Source organism: Eleutherodactylus coqui, chromosome 1 (assembly GCF_035609145.1).
Source record: "Eleutherodactylus coqui strain aEleCoq1 chromosome 1, aEleCoq1.hap1, whole genome shotgun sequence".
Lineage (NCBI taxonomy): Eukaryota > Metazoa > Chordata > Amphibia > Anura > Eleutherodactylidae > Eleutherodactylus > Eleutherodactylus coqui.
The window spans coordinates 9,845,108-9,862,368 of NC_089837.1; the positions used below are offsets into that span (position 1 = coordinate 9,845,108).

At 48.7% G+C, this 17,261-nt stretch overlaps 34 non-coding genes across 34 annotated transcripts; all 34 read right to left on the reverse strand.

Moving 5' to 3' along the window:
* Positions 1–172: 172 nt before the first annotated feature.
* On the reverse strand, positions 173–258 carry TRNAY-GUA (transfer RNA tyrosine (anticodon GUA)). The gene is given in 2 exon segments: positions 173–208; positions 222–258. It is a non-coding gene; the product is annotated as a tRNA-Tyr (tRNA).
* A 100-nt stretch (positions 259–358) lies between these two features.
* On the reverse strand, positions 359–431 carry TRNAA-AGC (transfer RNA alanine (anticodon AGC)). Its single transcript has one exon. It is a non-coding gene; the product is annotated as a tRNA-Ala (tRNA).
* A 693-nt stretch (positions 432–1,124) lies between these two features.
* TRNAY-GUA (transfer RNA tyrosine (anticodon GUA)) lies at positions 1,125–1,210 on the reverse strand. The gene is given in 2 exon segments: positions 1,125–1,160; positions 1,174–1,210. It is a non-coding gene; the product is annotated as a tRNA-Tyr (tRNA).
* Positions 1,211–1,310: 100 nt separating this feature from the next.
* On the reverse strand, positions 1,311–1,383 carry TRNAA-AGC (transfer RNA alanine (anticodon AGC)). The gene has a single exon. It is a non-coding gene; the product is annotated as a tRNA-Ala (tRNA).
* Positions 1,384–2,075: 692 nt separating this feature from the next.
* Positions 2,076–2,161, reverse strand: TRNAY-GUA (transfer RNA tyrosine (anticodon GUA)). The gene is given in 2 exon segments: positions 2,076–2,111; positions 2,125–2,161. It is a non-coding gene; the product is annotated as a tRNA-Tyr (tRNA).
* Positions 2,162–2,261: 100 nt separating this feature from the next.
* On the reverse strand, positions 2,262–2,334 carry TRNAA-AGC (transfer RNA alanine (anticodon AGC)). Its single transcript has one exon. It is a non-coding gene; the product is annotated as a tRNA-Ala (tRNA).
* An 883-nt stretch (positions 2,335–3,217) lies between these two features.
* Positions 3,218–3,290, reverse strand: TRNAA-AGC (transfer RNA alanine (anticodon AGC)). Its single transcript has one exon. It is a non-coding gene; the product is annotated as a tRNA-Ala (tRNA).
* Positions 3,291–3,990: 700 nt separating this feature from the next.
* Positions 3,991–4,076, reverse strand: TRNAY-GUA (transfer RNA tyrosine (anticodon GUA)). The gene is given in 2 exon segments: positions 3,991–4,026; positions 4,040–4,076. It is a non-coding gene; the product is annotated as a tRNA-Tyr (tRNA).
* Positions 4,077–4,176: 100 nt separating this feature from the next.
* TRNAA-AGC (transfer RNA alanine (anticodon AGC)) lies at positions 4,177–4,249 on the reverse strand. Its single transcript has one exon. It is a non-coding gene; the product is annotated as a tRNA-Ala (tRNA).
* A 702-nt stretch (positions 4,250–4,951) lies between these two features.
* Positions 4,952–5,037, reverse strand: TRNAY-GUA (transfer RNA tyrosine (anticodon GUA)). Its single transcript is given in 2 exon segments — positions 4,952–4,987; positions 5,001–5,037. It is a non-coding gene; the product is annotated as a tRNA-Tyr (tRNA).
* A 96-nt stretch (positions 5,038–5,133) lies between these two features.
* TRNAA-AGC (transfer RNA alanine (anticodon AGC)) lies at positions 5,134–5,206 on the reverse strand. The gene has a single exon. It is a non-coding gene; the product is annotated as a tRNA-Ala (tRNA).
* Positions 5,207–5,898: 692 nt separating this feature from the next.
* TRNAY-GUA (transfer RNA tyrosine (anticodon GUA)) lies at positions 5,899–5,984 on the reverse strand. Its single transcript is given in 2 exon segments — positions 5,899–5,934; positions 5,948–5,984. It is a non-coding gene; the product is annotated as a tRNA-Tyr (tRNA).
* A 100-nt stretch (positions 5,985–6,084) lies between these two features.
* TRNAA-AGC (transfer RNA alanine (anticodon AGC)) lies at positions 6,085–6,157 on the reverse strand. The gene has a single exon. It is a non-coding gene; the product is annotated as a tRNA-Ala (tRNA).
* A 700-nt stretch (positions 6,158–6,857) lies between these two features.
* TRNAY-GUA (transfer RNA tyrosine (anticodon GUA)) lies at positions 6,858–6,943 on the reverse strand. Its single transcript is given in 2 exon segments — positions 6,858–6,893; positions 6,907–6,943. It is a non-coding gene; the product is annotated as a tRNA-Tyr (tRNA).
* Positions 6,944–7,039: 96 nt separating this feature from the next.
* TRNAA-AGC (transfer RNA alanine (anticodon AGC)) lies at positions 7,040–7,112 on the reverse strand. The gene has a single exon. It is a non-coding gene; the product is annotated as a tRNA-Ala (tRNA).
* Positions 7,113–7,804: 692 nt separating this feature from the next.
* On the reverse strand, positions 7,805–7,890 carry TRNAY-GUA (transfer RNA tyrosine (anticodon GUA)). The gene is given in 2 exon segments: positions 7,805–7,840; positions 7,854–7,890. It is a non-coding gene; the product is annotated as a tRNA-Tyr (tRNA).
* A 100-nt stretch (positions 7,891–7,990) lies between these two features.
* Positions 7,991–8,063, reverse strand: TRNAA-AGC (transfer RNA alanine (anticodon AGC)). The gene has a single exon. It is a non-coding gene; the product is annotated as a tRNA-Ala (tRNA).
* Positions 8,064–8,756: 693 nt separating this feature from the next.
* TRNAY-GUA (transfer RNA tyrosine (anticodon GUA)) lies at positions 8,757–8,842 on the reverse strand. Its single transcript is given in 2 exon segments — positions 8,757–8,792; positions 8,806–8,842. It is a non-coding gene; the product is annotated as a tRNA-Tyr (tRNA).
* Positions 8,843–8,942: 100 nt separating this feature from the next.
* TRNAA-AGC (transfer RNA alanine (anticodon AGC)) lies at positions 8,943–9,015 on the reverse strand. The gene has a single exon. It is a non-coding gene; the product is annotated as a tRNA-Ala (tRNA).
* A 697-nt stretch (positions 9,016–9,712) lies between these two features.
* On the reverse strand, positions 9,713–9,798 carry TRNAY-GUA (transfer RNA tyrosine (anticodon GUA)). Its single transcript is given in 2 exon segments — positions 9,713–9,748; positions 9,762–9,798. It is a non-coding gene; the product is annotated as a tRNA-Tyr (tRNA).
* Positions 9,799–9,898: 100 nt separating this feature from the next.
* On the reverse strand, positions 9,899–9,971 carry TRNAA-AGC (transfer RNA alanine (anticodon AGC)). Its single transcript has one exon. It is a non-coding gene; the product is annotated as a tRNA-Ala (tRNA).
* Positions 9,972–10,663: 692 nt separating this feature from the next.
* Positions 10,664–10,749, reverse strand: TRNAY-GUA (transfer RNA tyrosine (anticodon GUA)). Its single transcript is given in 2 exon segments — positions 10,664–10,699; positions 10,713–10,749. It is a non-coding gene; the product is annotated as a tRNA-Tyr (tRNA).
* Positions 10,750–10,849: 100 nt separating this feature from the next.
* Positions 10,850–10,922, reverse strand: TRNAA-AGC (transfer RNA alanine (anticodon AGC)). The gene has a single exon. It is a non-coding gene; the product is annotated as a tRNA-Ala (tRNA).
* A 697-nt stretch (positions 10,923–11,619) lies between these two features.
* On the reverse strand, positions 11,620–11,705 carry TRNAY-GUA (transfer RNA tyrosine (anticodon GUA)). The gene is given in 2 exon segments: positions 11,620–11,655; positions 11,669–11,705. It is a non-coding gene; the product is annotated as a tRNA-Tyr (tRNA).
* A 100-nt stretch (positions 11,706–11,805) lies between these two features.
* Positions 11,806–11,878, reverse strand: TRNAA-AGC (transfer RNA alanine (anticodon AGC)). Its single transcript has one exon. It is a non-coding gene; the product is annotated as a tRNA-Ala (tRNA).
* An 878-nt stretch (positions 11,879–12,756) lies between these two features.
* On the reverse strand, positions 12,757–12,829 carry TRNAA-AGC (transfer RNA alanine (anticodon AGC)). The gene has a single exon. It is a non-coding gene; the product is annotated as a tRNA-Ala (tRNA).
* Positions 12,830–13,524: 695 nt separating this feature from the next.
* Positions 13,525–13,610, reverse strand: TRNAY-GUA (transfer RNA tyrosine (anticodon GUA)). Its single transcript is given in 2 exon segments — positions 13,525–13,560; positions 13,574–13,610. It is a non-coding gene; the product is annotated as a tRNA-Tyr (tRNA).
* Positions 13,611–13,710: 100 nt separating this feature from the next.
* On the reverse strand, positions 13,711–13,783 carry TRNAA-AGC (transfer RNA alanine (anticodon AGC)). The gene has a single exon. It is a non-coding gene; the product is annotated as a tRNA-Ala (tRNA).
* A 687-nt stretch (positions 13,784–14,470) lies between these two features.
* On the reverse strand, positions 14,471–14,556 carry TRNAY-GUA (transfer RNA tyrosine (anticodon GUA)). The gene is given in 2 exon segments: positions 14,471–14,506; positions 14,520–14,556. It is a non-coding gene; the product is annotated as a tRNA-Tyr (tRNA).
* A 100-nt stretch (positions 14,557–14,656) lies between these two features.
* On the reverse strand, positions 14,657–14,729 carry TRNAA-AGC (transfer RNA alanine (anticodon AGC)). Its single transcript has one exon. It is a non-coding gene; the product is annotated as a tRNA-Ala (tRNA).
* Positions 14,730–15,424: 695 nt separating this feature from the next.
* TRNAY-GUA (transfer RNA tyrosine (anticodon GUA)) lies at positions 15,425–15,510 on the reverse strand. The gene is given in 2 exon segments: positions 15,425–15,460; positions 15,474–15,510. It is a non-coding gene; the product is annotated as a tRNA-Tyr (tRNA).
* A 100-nt stretch (positions 15,511–15,610) lies between these two features.
* On the reverse strand, positions 15,611–15,683 carry TRNAA-AGC (transfer RNA alanine (anticodon AGC)). The gene has a single exon. It is a non-coding gene; the product is annotated as a tRNA-Ala (tRNA).
* A 695-nt stretch (positions 15,684–16,378) lies between these two features.
* On the reverse strand, positions 16,379–16,464 carry TRNAY-GUA (transfer RNA tyrosine (anticodon GUA)). Its single transcript is given in 2 exon segments — positions 16,379–16,414; positions 16,428–16,464. It is a non-coding gene; the product is annotated as a tRNA-Tyr (tRNA).
* A 100-nt stretch (positions 16,465–16,564) lies between these two features.
* On the reverse strand, positions 16,565–16,637 carry TRNAA-AGC (transfer RNA alanine (anticodon AGC)). Its single transcript has one exon. It is a non-coding gene; the product is annotated as a tRNA-Ala (tRNA).
* Positions 16,638–17,261: the final 624 nt, after the last annotated feature.

Below are 17,261 nucleotides of genomic sequence, written 5' to 3' on the forward strand. Positions count from 1 at the left end.
GCCAACGCATTGTTTCTCTTGTTTTGAAGTATTCTTGTTAACACTCTCTCCAGAGGCCAATGGTTGTGCGGTCAGGCTCAAAAAGAGTGCGGCCAGGAGGTATGCAGCTGCAAAGTCTGTGCAAGAGAGCCTCCAAGTTGAAGCATGCAAGGTTATCGGACACTCAAAAGCATCCTTCGAGCCGGAATCGAACCAGCGACCTAAGGATTGCTAACTAGCTACTACAGTCCTCCGCTCTACCAGCTGAGCTATCGAAGGTTTAGCCAGATATGCGTGCAGCTGCTTCCTAGGTTTTTGTGTCAGTGCCAACTAAAAAGAAGTTGGCCCTTCATTTGAAGGTAGTGCCAAGTGCAAGTTTTGGAGGATGCGGGCATCGATCCCGCTACCTCTCGCATGCTAAGCGAGCGCTCTACCATTTGAGCTAATCCCCCTCTACGGTTGCTGGCTTCTGGCACTCGGGTCACACCGCAGTCATGTTATTATGCCTAAACCAAGCTTTGACCATGGGAGAAGAAAGGTTTCTTTTTTTTTTTTTTTTTTTTAAGTGTGGATTTTTTGGTGCCTTGAAATATAAAGGACAGTGGAGTTTGCTGGGCTTTGGGTGGCCTGAAAGAACGAGACAGTGAATTTTTGGGGTACCTTTTTCCTGGGAGCATGAAAAATACAAAACTCTGCGCCTAGCAGAGGATGGTTTCGATCCATCGACCTCTGGGTTATGGGCCCAGCACGCTCCCGCTGCGCCACTCTGCTGCTGCTTAAACCTCTCTTACGAGAAGCCACATTACCGTCTGACTGTTGTCAAGCCACTAACGAAGCAGAAGAGTTGGCTTTAGTCACACTAGGGGTGAGAGTTGCATTTTCACGATTGAGAAGTGGTGCGAATTCTATGGCGTTGGTGGTATAGTGGTGAGCATAGCTGCCTTCCAAGCAGTTGACCCGGGTTCGATTCCCGGCCAACGCATTGTTTCTCTTGTTTTGAAGTATTCTTGTTAACACTCTCTCCAGAGGCCAATGGTTGTGCGGTCAGGCTCAAAAAGAGTGCGGCCAGGAGGTATGCAGCTGCAAAGTCTGTGCAAGAGAGCCTCCAAGTTGAAGCATGCAAGGTTATCGGACACTCAAAAGCATCCTTCGAGCCGGAATCGAACCAGCGACCTAAGGATTGCTAACTAGCTACTACAGTCCTCCGCTCTACCAGCTGAGCTATCGAAGGTTTAGCCAGATATGCGTGCAGCTGCTTCCTAGGTTTTTGTGTCAGTGCCAACTAAAAAGAAGTTGGCCCTTCATTTGAAGGTAGTGCCAAGTGGAAGTTTTGGAGGATGCGGGCATCGATCCCGCTACCTCTCGCATGCTAAGCGAGCGCTCTACCATTTGAGCTAATCCCCCTCTACGGTTGCTGGCTTCTGGCACTCGGGTCACACCGCAGTCATGTTATTATGCCTAAACCAAGCTTTGACCATGGGAGAAGAAAGGTTTCTTTTTTTTTTTTTTTTTTTAAGTGTGGATTTTTTGGTGCCTTGAAATATAAAGGACAGTGGAGTTTGCTGGGCTTTGGGTGGCCTGAAAGAACGAGACAGTGAATTTTTGGGGTACCTTTTTCCTGGGAGCATGAAAAATACAAAACTCTGCGCCTAGCAGAGGATGGTTTCGATCCATCGACCTCTGGGTTATGGGCCCAGCACGCTCCCGCTGCGCCACTCTGCTGCTGCTTAAACCTCTCTTACGAGAAGCCACATTACCGTCTGACTGTTGTCAAGCCACTAACGAAGCAGAAGAGTTGGCTTTAGTCACACTAGGGGTGAGAGTTGCATTTTCACGATTGAGAAGTGGTGCGAATTCTATGGCGTTGGTGGTATAGTGGTGAGCATAGCTGCCTTCCAAGCAGTTGACCCGGGTTCGATTCCCGGCCAACGCATTGTTTCTCTTGTTTTGAAGTATTCTTGTTAACACTCTCTCCAGAGGCCAATGGTTGTGCGGTCAGGCTCAAAAAGAGTGCGGCCAGGAGGTATGCAGCTGCAAAGTCTGTGCAAGAGAGCCTCCAAGTTGAAGCATGCAAGGTTATCGGACACTCAAAAGCATCCTTCGAGCCGGAATCGAACCAGCGACCTAAGGATTGCTAACTAGCTACTACAGTCCTCCGCTCTACCAGCTGAGCTATCGAAGGTTTAGCCAGATATGCGTGCAGCTGCTTCCTAGGTTTTTGTGTCAGTGCCAACTAAAAAGAAGTTGGCCCTTCATTTGAAGGTAGTGCCAAGTGGAAGTTTTGGAGGATGCGGGCATCGATCCCGCTACCTCTCGCATGCTAAGCGAGCGCTCTACCATTTGAGCTAATCCCCCTCTACGGTTGCTGGCTTCTGGCACTCGGGTCACACCGCAGTCATGTTATTATGCCTAAACCAAGCTTTGACCATGGGAGAAGAAAGGTTTCTTTTTTTTTTTTTTTTTTTTTTTAAGTGTGGATTTTTTGGTGCCTTGAAATATAAAGGACAGTGGAGTTTGCTGGGCTTTGGGTGGCCTGAAAGAACGAGACAGTGAATTTTTGGGGTACCTTTTTCCTGGGAGCATGAAAAATACAAAACTCTGCGCCTAGCAGAGGATGGTTTCGATCCATCGACCTCTGGGTTATGGGCCCAGCACGCTCCCGCTGCGCCACTCTGCTGCTGCTTAAACCTCTCTTACGAGAAGCCACATTACCGTCTGACTGTTGTCAAGCCACTAACGAAGCAGAAGAGTTGGCTTTAGTCACACTAGGGGTGAGAGTTGCATTTTCACGATTGAGAAGTGGTGCGAATTCTATGGCGTTGGTGGTATAGTGGTGAGCATAGCTGCCTTCCAAGCAGTTGACCCGGGTTCGATTCCCGGCCAACGCATTGTTTCTCTTGTTTTGAAGTATTCTTGTTAACACTCTCTCCAGAGGCCAATGGTTGTGCGGTCAGGCTCAAAAAGAGTGCGGCCAGGAGGTATGCAGCTGCAAAGTCTGTGCAAGAGAGCCTCCAAGTTGAAGCATGCAAGGTTATCGGACACTCAAAAGCATCCTTCGAGCCGGAATACGAACCAGCGACCTAAGGATTGCTAACTAGCTACTACAGTCCTCCGCTCTACCAGCTGAGCTATCGAAGGTTTAGCCAGATATGCGTGCAGCTGCTTCCTAGGTTTTTGTGTCAGTGCCAACTAAAAAGAAGTTGGCCCTTCATTTGAAGGTAGTGCCAAGTGGAAGTTTTGGAGGATGCGGGCATCGATCCCGCTACCTCTCGCATGCTAAGCGAGCGCTCTACCATTTGAGCTAATCCCCCTCTACGGTTGCTGGCTTCTGGCACTCGGGTCACACCGCAGTCATGTTATTATGCCTAAACCAAGCTTTGACCATGGGAGAAGAAAGGTTTCTTTTTTTTTTTTTTTTTTTTTTTTTTTAAGTGTGGATTTTTTGGTGCCTTGAAATATAAAGGACAGTGGAGTTTGCTGGGCTTTGGGTGGCCTGAAAGAACGAGACAGTGAATTTTTGGGGTACCTTTTTCCTGGGAGCATGAAAAATACAAAACTCTGCGCCTAGCAGAGGATGGTTTCGATCCATCGACCTCTGGGTTATGGGCCCAGCACGCTCCCGCTGCGCCACTCTGCTGCTGCTTAAACCTCTCTTACGAGAAGCCACATTACCGTCTGACTGTTGTCAAGCCACTAACGAAGCAGAAGAGTTGGCTTTAGTCACACTAGGGGTGAGAGTTGCATTTTCACGATTGAGAAGTGGTGCGAATTCTATGGCGTTGGTGGTATAGTGGTGAGCATAGCTGCCTTCCAAGCAGTTGACCCGGGTTCGATTCCCGGCCAACGCATTGTTTCTCTTGTTTTGAAGTATTCTTGTTAACACTCTCTCCAGAGGCCAATGGTTGTGCGGTCAGGCTCAAAAAGAGTGCGGCCAGGAGGTATGCAGCTGCAAAGTCTGTGCAAGAGAGCCTCCAAGTTGAAGCATGCAAGGTTATCGGACACTCAAAAGCATCCTTCGAGCCGGAATCGAACCAGCGACCTAAGGATTGCTAACTAGCTACTACAGTCCTCCGCTCTACCAGCTGAGCTATCGAAGGTTTAGCCAGATATGCGTGCAGCTGCTTCCTAGGTTTTTGTGTCAGTGCCAACTAAAAAGAAGTTGGCCCTTCATTTGAAGGTAGTGCCAAGTGGAAGTTTTGGAGGATGCGGGCATCGATCCCGCTACCTCTCGCATGCTAAGCGAGCGCTCTACCATTTGAGCTAATCCCCCTCTACGGTTGCTGGCTTCTGGCACTCGGGTCACACCGCAGTCATGTTATTATGCCTAAACCAAGCTTTGACCATGGGAGAAGAAAGGTTTCTTTTTTTTTTTTTTTTTTTTTTTTTTTTTAAGTGTGGATTTTTTGGTGCCTTGAAATATAAAGGACAGTGGAGTTTGCTGGGCTTTGGGTGGCCTGAAAGAACGAGACAGTGAATTTTTGGGGTACCTTTTTCCTGGGAGCATGAAAAATACAAAACTCTGCGCCTAGCAGAGGATGGTTTCGATCCATCGACCTCTGGGTTATGGGCCCAGCATGCTCCCGCTGCGCCACTCTGCTGCTGCTTAAACCTCTCTTACGAGAAGCCACATTACCGTCTGACTGTTGTCAAGCCACTAACGAAGCAGAAGAGTTGGCTTTAGTCACACTAGGGGTGAGAGTTGCATTTTCACGATTGAGAAGTGGTGCGAATTCTATGGCGTTGGTGGTATAGTGGTGAGCATAGCTGCCTTCCAAGCAGTTGACCCGGGTTCGATTCCCGGCCAACGCATTGTTTCTCTTGTTTTGAAGTATTCTTGTTAACACTCTCTCCAGAGGCCAATGGTTGTGCGGTCAGGCTCAAAAAGAGTGCGGCCAGGAGGTATGCAGCTGCAAAGTCTGTGCAAGAGAGCCTCCAAGTTGAAGCATGCAAGGTTATCGGACACTCAAAAGCATCCTTCGAGCCGGAATCGAACCAGCGACCTAAGGATTGCTAACTAGCTACTACAGTCCTCCGCTCTACCAGCTGAGCTATCGAAGGTTTAGCCAGATATGCGTGCAGCTGCTTCCTAGGTTTTTGTGTCAGTGCCAACTAAAAAGAAGTTGGCCCTTCATTTGAAGGGCCAAGTGGAAGTTTTGGAGGATGCGGGCATCGATCCCGCTACCTCTCGCATGCTAAGCGAGCGCTCTACCATTTGAGCTAATCCCCCTCTACGGTTGCTGGCTTCTGGCACTCGGGTCACACCGCAGTCATGTTATTATGCCTAAACCAAGCTTTGACCATGGGAGAAGAAAGGTTTCTTTTTTTTTTTTTTTTTTTAAGTGTGGATTTTTTGGTGCCTTGAAATATAAAGGACAGTGGAGTTTGCTGGGCTTTGGGTGGCCTGAAAGAACGAGACAGTGAATTTTTGGGGTACCTTTTTCCTGGGAGCATGAAAAATACAAAACTCTGCGCCTAGCAGAGGATGGTTTCGATCCATCGACCTCTGGGTTATGGGCCCAGCACGCTCCCGCTGCGCCACTCTGCTGCTGCTTAAACCTCTCTTACGAGAAGCCACATTACCGTCTGACTGTTGTCAAGCCACTAACGAAGCAGAAGAGTTGGCTTTAGTCACACTAGGGGTGAGAGTTGCATTTTCACGATTGAGAAGTGGTGCGAATTCTATGGCGTTGGTGGTATAGTGGTGAGCATAGCTGCCTTCCAAGCAGTTGACCCGGGTTCGATTCCCGGCCAACGCATTGTTTCTCTTGTTTTGAAGTATTCTTGTTAACACTCTCTCCAGAGGCCAATGGTTGTGCGGTCAGGCTCAAAAAGAGTGCGGCCAGGAGGTATGCAGCTGCAAAGTCTGTGCAAGAGAGCCTCCAAGTTGAAGCATGCAAGGTTATCGGACACTCAAAAGCATCCTTCGAGCCGGAATCGAACCAGCGACCTAAGGATTGCTAACTAGCTACTACAGTCCTCCGCTCTACCAGCTGAGCTATCGAAGGTTTAGCCAGATATGCGTGCAGCTGCTTCCTAGGTTTTTGTGTCAGTGCCAACTAAAAAGAAGTTGGCCCTTCATTTGAAGGTAGTGCCAAGTGGAAGTTTTGGAGGATGCGGGCATCGATCCCGCTACCTCTCGCATGCTAAGCGAGCGCTCTACCATTTGAGCTAATCCCCCTCTACGGTTGCTGGCTTCTGGCACTCGGGTCACACCGCAGTCATGTTATTATGCCTAAACCAAGCTTTGACCATGGGAGAAGAAAGGTTTCTTTTTTTTTTTTTTTTTTTTTTTTTTTAAGTGTGGATTTTTTGGTGCCTTGAAATATAAAGGACAGTGGAGTTTGCTGGGCTTTGGGTGGCCTGAAAGAACGAGACAGTGAATTTTTGGGGTACCTTTTTCCTGGGAGCATGAAAAATACAAAACTCTGCGCCTAGCAGAGGATGGTTTCGATCCATCGACCTCTGGGTTATGGGCCCAGCATGCTCCCGCTGCGCCACTCTGCTGCTGCTTAAACCTCTCTTACGAGAAGCCACATTACCGTCTGACTGTTGTCAAGCCACTAACGAAGCAGAAGAGTTGGCTTTAGTCACACTAGGGGTGAGAGTTGCATTTTCACGATTGAGAAGTGGTGCGAATTCTATGGCGTTGGTGGTATAGTGGTGAGCATAGCTGCCTTCCAAGCAGTTGACCCGGGTTCGATTCCCGGCCAACGCATTGTTTCTCTTGTTTTGAAGTATTCTTGTTAACACTCTCTCCAGAGGCCAATGGTTGTGCGGTCAGGCTCAAAAAGAGTGCGGCCAGGAGGTATGCAGCTGCAAAGTCTGTGCAAGAGAGCCTCCAAGTTGAAGCATGCAAGGTTATCGGACACTCAAAAGCATCCTTCGAGCCGGAATCGAACCAGCGACCTAAGGATTGCTAACTAGCTACTACAGTCCTCCGCTCTACCAGCTGAGCTATCGAAGGTTTAGCCAGATATGCGTGCAGCTGCTTCCTAGGTTTTTGTGTCAGTGCCAACTAAAAAGAAGTTGGCCCTTCATTTGAAGGGCCAAGTGGAAGTTTTGGAGGATGCGGGCATCGATCCCGCTACCTCTCGCATGCTAAGCGAGCGCTCTACCATTTGAGCTAATCCCCCTCTACGGTTGCTGGCTTCTGGCACTCGGGTCACACCGCAGTCATGTTATTATGCCTAAACCAAGCTTTGACCATGGGAGAAGAAAGGTTTCTTTTTTTTTTTTTTTTTTTAAGTGTGGATTTTTTGGTGCCTTGAAATATAAAGGACAGTGGAGTTTGCTGGGCTTTGGGTGGCCTGAAAGAACGAGACAGTGAATTTTTGGGGTACCTTTTTCCTGGGAGCATGAAAAATACAAAACTCTGCGCCTAGCAGAGGATGGTTTCGATCCATCGACCTCTGGGTTATGGGCCCAGCACGCTCCCGCTGCGCCACTCTGCTGCTGCTTAAACCTCTCTTACGAGAAGCCACATTACCGTCTGACTGTTGTCAAGCCACTAACGAAGCAGAAGAGTTGGCTTTAGTCACACTAGGGGTGAGAGTTGCATTTTCACGATTGAGAAGTGGTGCGAATTCTATGGCGTTGGTGGTATAGTGGTGAGCATAGCTGCCTTCCAAGCAGTTGACCCGGGTTCGATTCCCGGCCAACGCATTGTTTCTCTTGTTTTGAAGTATTCTTGTTAACACTCTCTCCAGAGGCCAATGGTTGTGCGGTCAGGCTCAAAAAGAGTGCGGCCAGGAGGTATGCAGCTGCAAAGTCTGTGCAAGAGAGCCTCCAAGTTGAAGCATGCAAGGTTATCGGACACTCAAAAGCATCCTTCGAGCCGGAATCGAACCAGCGACCTAAGGATTGCTAACTAGCTACTACAGTCCTCCGCTCTACCAGCTGAGCTATCGAAGGTTTAGCCAGATATGCGTGCAGCTGCTTCCTAGGTTTTTGTGTCAGTGCCAACTAAAAAGAAGTTGGCCCTTCATTTGAAGGTAGTGCCAAGTGCAAGTTTTGGAGGATGCGGGCATCGATCCCGCTACCTCTCGCATGCTAAGCGAGCGCTCTACCATTTGAGCTAATCCCCCTCTACGGTTGCTGGCTTCTGGCACTCGGGTCACACCGCAGTCATGTTATTATGCCTAAACCAAGCTTTGACCATGGGAGAAGAAAGGTTTCTTTTTTTTTTTTTTTTTTTTAAGTGTGGATTTTTTGGTGCCTTGAAATATAAAGGACAGTGGAGTTTGCTGGGCTTTGGGTGGCCTGAAAGAACGAGACAGTGAATTTTTGGGGTACCTTTTTCCTGGGAGCATGAAAAATACAAAACTCTGCGCCTAGCAGAGGATGGTTTCGATCCATCGACCTCTGGGTTATGGGCCCAGCACGCTCCCGCTGCGCCACTCTGCTGCTGCTTAAACCTCTCTTACGAGAAGCCACATTACCGTCTGACTGTTGTCAAGCCACTAACGAAGCAGAAGAGTTGGCTTTAGTCACACTAGGGGTGAGAGTTGCATTTTCACGATTGAGAAGTGGTGCGAATTCTATGGCGTTGGTGGTATAGTGGTGAGCATAGCTGCCTTCCAAGCAGTTGACCCGGGTTCGATTCCCGGCCAACGCATTGTTTCTCTTGTTTTGAAGTATTCTTGTTAACACTCTCTCCAGAGGCCAATGGTTGTGCGGTCAGGCTCAAAAAGAGTGCGGCCAGGAGGTATGCAGCTGCAAAGTCTGTGCAAGAGAGCCTCCAAGTTGAAGCATGCAAGGTTATCGGACACTCAAAAGCATCCTTCGAGCCGGAATCGAACCAGCGACCTAAGGATTGCTAACTAGCTACTACAGTCCTCCGCTCTACCAGCTGAGCTATCGAAGGTTTAGCCAGATATGCGTGCAGCTGCTTCCTAGGTTTTTGTGTCAGTGCCAACTAAAAAGAAGTTGGCCCTTCATTTGAAGGTAGTGCCAAGTGGAAGTTTTGGAGGATGCGGGCATCGATCCCGCTACCTCTCGCATGCTAAGCGAGCGCTCTACCATTTGAGCTAATCCCCCTCTACGGTTGCTGGCTTCTGGCACTCGGGTCACACCGCAGTCATGTTATTATGCCTAAACCAAGCTTTGACCATGGGAGAAGAAAGGTTTCTTTTTTTTTTTTTTTTTTTTTTTTAAGTGTGGATTTTTTGGTGCCTTGAAATATAAAGGACAGTGGAGTTTGCTGGGCTTTGGGTGGCCTGAAAGAACGAGACAGTGAATTTTTGGGGTACCTTTTTCCTGGGAGCATGAAAAATACAAAACTCTGCGCCTAGCAGAGGATGGTTTCGATCCATCGACCTCTGGGTTATGGGCCCAGCACGCTCCCGCTGCGCCACTCTGCTGCTGCTTAAACCTCTCTTACGAGAAGCCACATTACCGTCTGACTGTTGTCAAGCCACTAACGAAGCAGAAGAGTTGGCTTTAGTCACACTAGGGGTGAGAGTTGCATTTTCACGATTGAGAAGTGGTGCGAATTCTATGGCGTTGGTGGTATAGTGGTGAGCATAGCTGCCTTCCAAGCAGTTGACCCGGGTTCGATTCCCGGCCAACGCATTGTTTCTCTTGTTTTGAAGTATTCTTGTTAACACTCTCTCCAGAGGCCAATGGTTGTGCGGTCAGGCTCAAAAAGAGTGCGGCCAGGAGGTATGCAGCTGCAAAGTCTGTGCAAGAGAGCCTCCAAGTTGAAGCATGCAAGGTTATCGGACACTCAAAAGCATCCTTCGAGCCGGAATCGAACCAGCGACCTAAGGATTGCTAACTAGCTACTACAGTCCTCCGCTCTACCAGCTGAGCTATCGAAGGTTTAGCCAGATATGCGTGCAGCTGCTTCCTAGGTTTTTGTGTCAGTGCCAACTAAAAAGAAGTTGGCCCTTCATTTGAAGGTAGTGCCAAGTGCAAGTTTTGGAGGATGCGGGCATCGATCCCGCTACCTCTCGCATGCTAAGCGAGCGCTCTACCATTTGAGCTAATCCCCCTCTACGGTTGCTGGCTTCTGGCACTCGGGTCACACCGCAGTCATGTTATCATGCCTAAACCAAGCTTTGACCATGGGAGAAGAAAGGTTTCTTTTTTTTTTTTTTTTTTTAAGTGTGGATTTTTTGGTGCCTTGAAATATAAAGGACAGTGGAGTTTGCTGGGCTTTGGGTGGCCTGAAAGAACGAGACAGTGAATTTTTGGGGTACCTTTTTCCTGGGAGCATGAAAAATACAAAACTCTGCGCCTAGCAGAGGATGGTTTCGATCCATCGACCTCTGGGTTATGGGCCCAGCACGCTCCCGCTGCGCCACTCTGCTGCTGCTTAAACCTCTCTTACGAGAAGCCACATTACCGTCTGACTGTTGTCAAGCCACTAACGAAGCAGAAGAGTTGGCTTTAGTCACACTAGGGGTGAGAGTTGCATTTTCACGATTGAGAAGTGGTGCGAATTCTATGGCGTTGGTGGTATAGTGGTGAGCATAGCTGCCTTCCAAGCAGTTGACCCGGGTTCGATTCCCGGCCAACGCATTGTTTCTCTTGTTTTGAAGTATTCTTGTTAACACTCTCTCCAGAGGCCAATGGTTGTGCGGTCAGGCTCAAAAAGAGTGCGGCCAGGAGGTATGCAGCTGCAAAGTCTGTGCAAGAGAGCCTCCAAGTTGAAGCATGCAAGGTTATCGGACACTCAAAAGCATCCTTCGAGCCGGAATCGAACCAGCGACCTAAGGATTGCTAACTAGCTACTACAGTCCTCCGCTCTACCAGCTGAGCTATCGAAGGTTTAGCCAGATATGCGTGCAGCTGCTTCCTAGGTTTTTGTGTCAGTGCCAACTAAAAAGAAGTTGGCCCTTCATTTGAAGGTAGTGCCAAGTGGAAGTTTTGGAGGATGCGGGCATCGATCCCGCTACCTCTCGCATGCTAAGCGAGCGCTCTACCATTTGAGCTAATCCCCCTCTACGGTTGCTGGCTTCTGGCACTCGGGTCACACCGCAGTCATGTTATTATGCCTAAACCAAGCTTTGACCATGGGAGAAGAAAGGTTTCTTTTTTTTTTTTTTTTTTTTTTTTAAGTGTGGATTTTTTGGTGCCTTGAAATATAAAGGACAGTGGAGTTTGCTGGGCTTTGGGTGGCCTGAAAGAACGAGACAGTGAATTTTTGGGGTACCTTTTTCCTGGGAGCATGAAAAATACAAAACTCTGCGCCTAGCAGAGGATGGTTTCGATCCATCGACCTCTGGGTTATGGGCCCAGCACGCTCCCGCTGCGCCACTCTGCTGCTGCTTAAACCTCTCTTACGAGAAGCCACATTACCGTCTGACTGTTGTCAAGCCACTAACGAAGCAGAAGAGTTGGCTTTAGTCACACTAGGGGTGAGAGTTGCATTTTCACGATTGAGAAGTGGTGCGAATTCTATGGCGTTGGTGGTATAGTGGTGAGCATAGCTGCCTTCCAAGCAGTTGACCCGGGTTCGATTCCCGGCCAACGCATTGTTTCTCTTGTTTTGAAGTATTCTTGTTAACACTCTCTCCAGAGGCCAATGGTTGTGCGGTCAGGCTCAAAAAGAGTGCGGCCAGGAGGTATGCAGCTGCAAAGTCTGTGCAAGAGAGCCTCCAAGTTGAAGCATGCAAGGTTATCGGACACTCAAAAGCATCCTTCGAGCCGGAATCGAACCAGCGACCTAAGGATTGCTAACTAGCTACTACAGTCCTCCGCTCTACCAGCTGAGCTATCGAAGGTTTAGCCAGATATGCGTGCAGCTGCTTCCTAGGTTTTTGTGTCAGTGCCAACTAAAAAGAAGTTGGCCCTTCATTTGAAGGTAGTGCCAAGTGCAAGTTTTGGAGGATGCGGGCATCGATCCCGCTACCTCTCGCATGCTAAGCGAGCGCTCTACCATTTGAGCTAATCCCCCTCTACGGTTGCTGGCTTCTGGCACTCGGGTCACACCGCAGTCATGTTATTATGCCTAAACCAAGCTTTGACCATGGGAGAAGAAAGGTTTCTTTTTTTTTTTTTTTTTTTAAGTGTGGATTTTTTGGTGCCTTGAAATATAAAGGACAGTGGAGTTTGCTGGGCTTTGGGTGGCCTGAAAGAACGAGACAGTGAATTTTTGGGGTACCTTTTTCCTGGGAGCATGAAAAATACAAAACTCTGCGCCTAGCAGAGGATGGTTTCGATCCATCGACCTCTGGGTTATGGGCCCAGCACGCTCCCGCTGCGCCACTCTGCTGCTGCTTAAACCTCTCTTACGAGAAGCCACATTACCGTCTGACTGTTGTCAAGCCACTAACGAAGCAGAAGAGTTGGCTTTAGTCACACTAGGGGTGAGAGTTGCATTTTCACGATTGAGAAGTGGTGCGAATTCTATGGCGTTGGTGGTATAGTGGTGAGCATAGCTGCCTTCCAAGCAGTTGACCCGGGTTCGATTCCCGGCCAACGCATTGTTTCTCTTGTTTTGAAGTATTCTTGTTAACACTCTCTCCAGAGGCCAATGGTTGTGCGGTCAGGCTCAAAAAGAGTGCGGCCAGGAGGTATGCAGCTGCAAAGTCTGTGCAAGAGAGCCTCCAAGTTGAAGCATGCAAGGTTATCGGACACTCAAACGCATCCTTCGAGCCGGAATCAAACCAGCGACCTAAGGATTGCTAACTAGCTACTACAGTCCTCCGCTCTACCAGCTGAGCTATCGAAGGTTTAGCCAGATATGCGTGCAGCTGCTTCCTAGGTTTTTGTGTCAGTGCCAACTAAAAAGAAGTTGGCCCTTCATTTGAAGGTAGTGCCAAGTGGAAGTTTTGGAGGATGCGGGCATCGATCCCGCTACCTCTCGCATGCTAAGCGAGCGCTCTACCATTTGAGCTAATCCCCCTCTACGGTTGCTGGCTTCTGGCACTCGGGTCACACCGCAGTCATGTTATTATGCCTAAACCAAGCTTTGACCATGGGAGAAGAAAGGTTTCTTTTTTTTTTTTTTTTTTTTTTAAGTGTGGATTTTTTGGTGCCTTGAAATATAAAGGACAGTGGAGTTTGCTGGGCTTTGGGTGGCCTGAAAGAACGAGACAGTGAATTTTTGGGGTACCTTTTTCCTGGGAGCATGAAAAATACAAAACTCTGCGCCTAGCAGAGGATGGTTTCGATCCATCGACCTCTGGGTTATGGGCCCAGCACGCTCCCGCTGCGCCACTCTGCTGCTGCTTAAACCTCTCTTACGAGAAGCCACATTACCGTCTGACTGTTGTCAAGCCACTAACGAAGCAGAAGAGTTGGCTTTAGTCACACTAGGGGTGAGAGTTGCATTTTCACGATTGAGAAGTGGTGCGAATTCTATGGCGTTGGTGGTATAGTGGTGAGCATAGCTGCCTTCCAAGCAGTTGACCCGGGTTCGATTCCCGGCCAACGCATTGTTTCTCTTGTTTTGAAGTATTCTTGTTAACACTCTCTCCAGAGGCCAATGGTTGTGCGGTCAGGCTCAAAAAGAGTGCGGCCAGGAGGTATGCAGCTGCAAAGTCTGTGCAAGAGAGCCTCCAAGTTAAAGCATGCAAGGTTATCGGACACTCAAAAGCATCCTTCGAGCCGGAATCGAACCAGCGACCTAAGGATTGCTAACTAGCTACTACAGTCCTCCGCTCTACCAGCTGAGCTATCGAAGGTTTAGCCAGATATGCGTGCAGCTGCTTCCTAGGTTTTTGTGTCAGTGCCAACTAAAAAGAAGTTGGCCCTTCATTTGAAGGTAGTGCCAAGTGGAAGTTTTGGAGGATGCGGGCATCGATCCCGCTACCTCTCGCATGCTAAGCGAGCGCTCTACCATTTGAGCTAATCCCCCTCTACGGTTGCTGGCTTCTGGCACTCGGGTCACACCGCAGTCATGTTATTATGCCTAAACCAAGCTTTGACCATGGGAGAAGAAAGGTTTCTTTTTTTTTTTTTTAAGTGTGGATTTTTTGGTGCCTTGAAATATAAAGGACAGTGGAGTTTGCTGGGCTTTGGGTGGCCTGAAAGAACGAGACAGTGAATTTTTGGGGTACCTTTTTCCTGGGAGCATGAAAAATACAAAACTCTGCGCCTAGCAGAGGATGGTTTCGATCCATCGACCTCTGGGTTATGGGCCCAGCACGCTCCCGCTGCGCCACTCTGCTGCTGCTTAAACCTCTCTTACGAGAAGCCACATTACCGTCTGACTGTTGTCAAGCCACTAACGAAGCAGAAGAGTTGGCTTTAGTCACACTAGGGGTGAGAGTTGCATTTTCACGATTGAGAAGTGGTGCGAATTCTATGGCGTTGGTGGTATAGTGGTGAGCATAGCTGCCTTCCAAGCAGTTGACCCGGGTTCGATTCCCGGCCAACGCATTGTTTCTCTTGTTTTGAAGTATTCTTGTTAACACTCTCTCCAGAGGCCAATGGTTGTGCGGTCAGGCTCAAAAAGAGTGCGGCCAGGAGGTATGCAGCTGCAAAGTCTGTGCAAGAGAGCCTCCAAGTTGAAGCATGCAAGGTTATCGGACACTCAAAAGCATCCTTCGAGCCGGAATCGAACCAGCGACCTAAGGATTGCTAACTAGCTACTACAGTCCTCCGCTCTACCAGCTGAGCTATCGAAGGTTTAGCCAGATATGCGTGCAGCTGCTTCCTAGGTTTTTGTGTCAGTGCCAACTAAAAAGAAGTTGGCCCTTCATTTGAAGGTAGTGCCAAGTGGAAGTTTTGGAGGATGCGGGCATCGATCCCGCTACCTCTCGCATGCTAAGCGAGCGCTCTACCATTTGAGCTAATCCCCCTCTACGGTTGCTGGCTTCTGGCACTCGGGTCACACCGCAGTCATGTTATTATGCCTAAACCAAGCTTTGACCATGGGAGAAGAAAGGTTTCTTTTTTTTTTTTTTTTTTTTTTAAGTGTGGATTTTTTGGTGCCTTGAAATATAAAGGACAGTGGAGTTTGCTGGGCTTTGGGTGGCCTGAAAGAACGAGACAGTGAATTTTTGGGGTACCTTTTTCCTGGGAGCATGAAAAATACAAAACTCTGCGCCTAGCAGAGGATGGTTTCGATCCATCGACCTCTGGGTTATGGGCCCAGCACGCTCCCGCTGCGCCACTCTGCTGCTGCTTAAACCTCTCTTACGAGAAGCCACATTACCGTCTGACTGTTGTCAAGCCACTAACGAAGCAGAAGAGTTGGCTTTAGTCACACTAGGGGTGAGAGTTGCATTTTCACGATTGAGAAGTGGTGCGAATTCTATGGCGTTGGTGGTATAGTGGTGAGCATAGCTGCCTTCCAAGCAGTTGACCCGGGTTCGATTCCCGGCCAACGCATTGTTTCTCTTGTTTTGAAGTATTCTTGTTAACACTCTCTCCAGAGGCCAATGGTTGTGCGGTCAGGCTCAAAAAGAGTGCGGCCAGGAGGTATGCAGCTGCAAAGTCTGTGCAAGAGAGCCTCCAAGTTGAAGCATGCAAGGTTATCGGACACTCAAAAGCATCCTTCGAGCCGGAATCGAACCAGCGACCTAAGGATTGCTAACTAGCTACTACAGTCCTCCGCTCTACCAGCTGAGCTATCGAAGGTTTAGCCAGATATGCGTGCAGCTGCTTCCTAGGTTTTTGTGTCAGTGCCAACTAAAAAGAAGTTGGCCCTTCATTTGAAGGTAGTGCCAAGTGGAAGTTTTGGAGGATGCGGGCATCGATCCCGCTACCTCTCGCATGCTAAGCGAGCGCTCTACCATTTGAGCTAATCCCCCTCTACGGTTGCTGGCTTCTGGCACTCGGGTCACACCGCAGTCATGTTATTATGCCTAAACCAAGCTTTGACCATGGGAGAAGAAAGGTTTCTTTTTTTTTTTTTTTTTTTTTTAAGTGTGGATTTTTTGGTGCCTTGAAATATAAAGGACAGTGGAGTTTGCTGGGCTTTGGGTGGCCTGAAAGAACGAGACAGTGAATTTTTGGGGTACCTTTTTCCTGGGAGCATGAAAAATACAAAACTCTGCGCCTAGCAGAGGATGGTTTCGATCCATCGACCTCTGGGTTATGGGCCCAGCACGCTCCCGCTGCGCCACTCTGCTGCTGCTTAAACCTCTCTTACGAGAAGCCACATTACCGTCTGACTGTTGTCAAGCCACTAACGAAGCAGAAGAGTTGGCTTTAGTCACACTAGGGGTGAGAGTTGCATTTTCACGATTGAGAAGTGGTGCGAATTCTATGGCGTTGGTGGTATAGTGGTGAGCATAGCTGCCTTCCAAGCAGTTGACCCGGGTTCGATTCCCGGCCAACGCATTGTTTCTCTTGTTTTGAAGTATTCTTGTTAACACTCTCTCCAGAGGCCAATGGTTGTGCGGTCAGGCTCAAAAAGAGTGCGGCCAGGAGGTATGCAGCTGCAAAGTCTGTGCAAGAGAGCCTCCAAGTTGAAGCATGCAAGGTTATCGGACACTCAAAAGCATCCTTCGAGCCGGAATCGAACCAGCGACCTAAGGATTGCTAACTAGCTACTACAGTCCTCCGCTCTACCAGCTGAGCTATCGAAGGTTTAGCCAGATATGCGTGCAGCTGCTTCCTAGGTTTTTGTGTCAGTGCCAACTAAAAAGAAGTTGGCCCTTCATTTGAAGGTAGTGCCAAGTGGAAGTTTTGGAGGATGCGGGCATCGATCCCGCTACCTCTCGCATGCTAAGCGAGCGCTCTACCATTTGAGCTAATCCCCCTCTACGGTTGCTGGCTTCTGGCACTCGGGTCACACCGCAGTCATGTTATTATGCCTAAACCAAGCTTTGACCATGGGAGAAGAAAGGTTTCTTTTTTTTTTTTTTTTTTTTTTAAGTGTGGATTTTTTGGTGCCTTGAAATATAAAGGACAGTGGAGTTTGCTGGGCTTTGGGTGGCCTGAAAGAACGAGACAGTGAATTTTTGGGGTACCTTTTTCCTGGGAGCATGAAAAATACAAAACTCTGCGCCTAGCAGAGGATGGTTTCGATCCATCGACCTCTGGGTTATGGGCCCAGCACGCTCCCGCTGCGCCACTCTGCTGCTGCTTAAACCTCTCTTACGAGAAGCCACATTACCGTCTGACTGTTGTCAAGCCACTAACGAAGCAGAAGAGTTGGCTTTAGTCACACTAGGGGTGAGAGTTGCATTTTCACGATTGAGAAGTGGTGCGAATTCTATGGCGTTGGTGGTATAGTGGTGAGCATAGCTGCCTTCCAAGCAGTTGACCTGGGTTCGATTCCCGGCCAACGCATTGTTTCTCTTGTTTTGAAGTATTCTTGTTAACACTCTCTCCAGAGGCCAATGGTTGTGCGGTCAGGCTCAAAAAGAGTGCGGCCAGGAGGT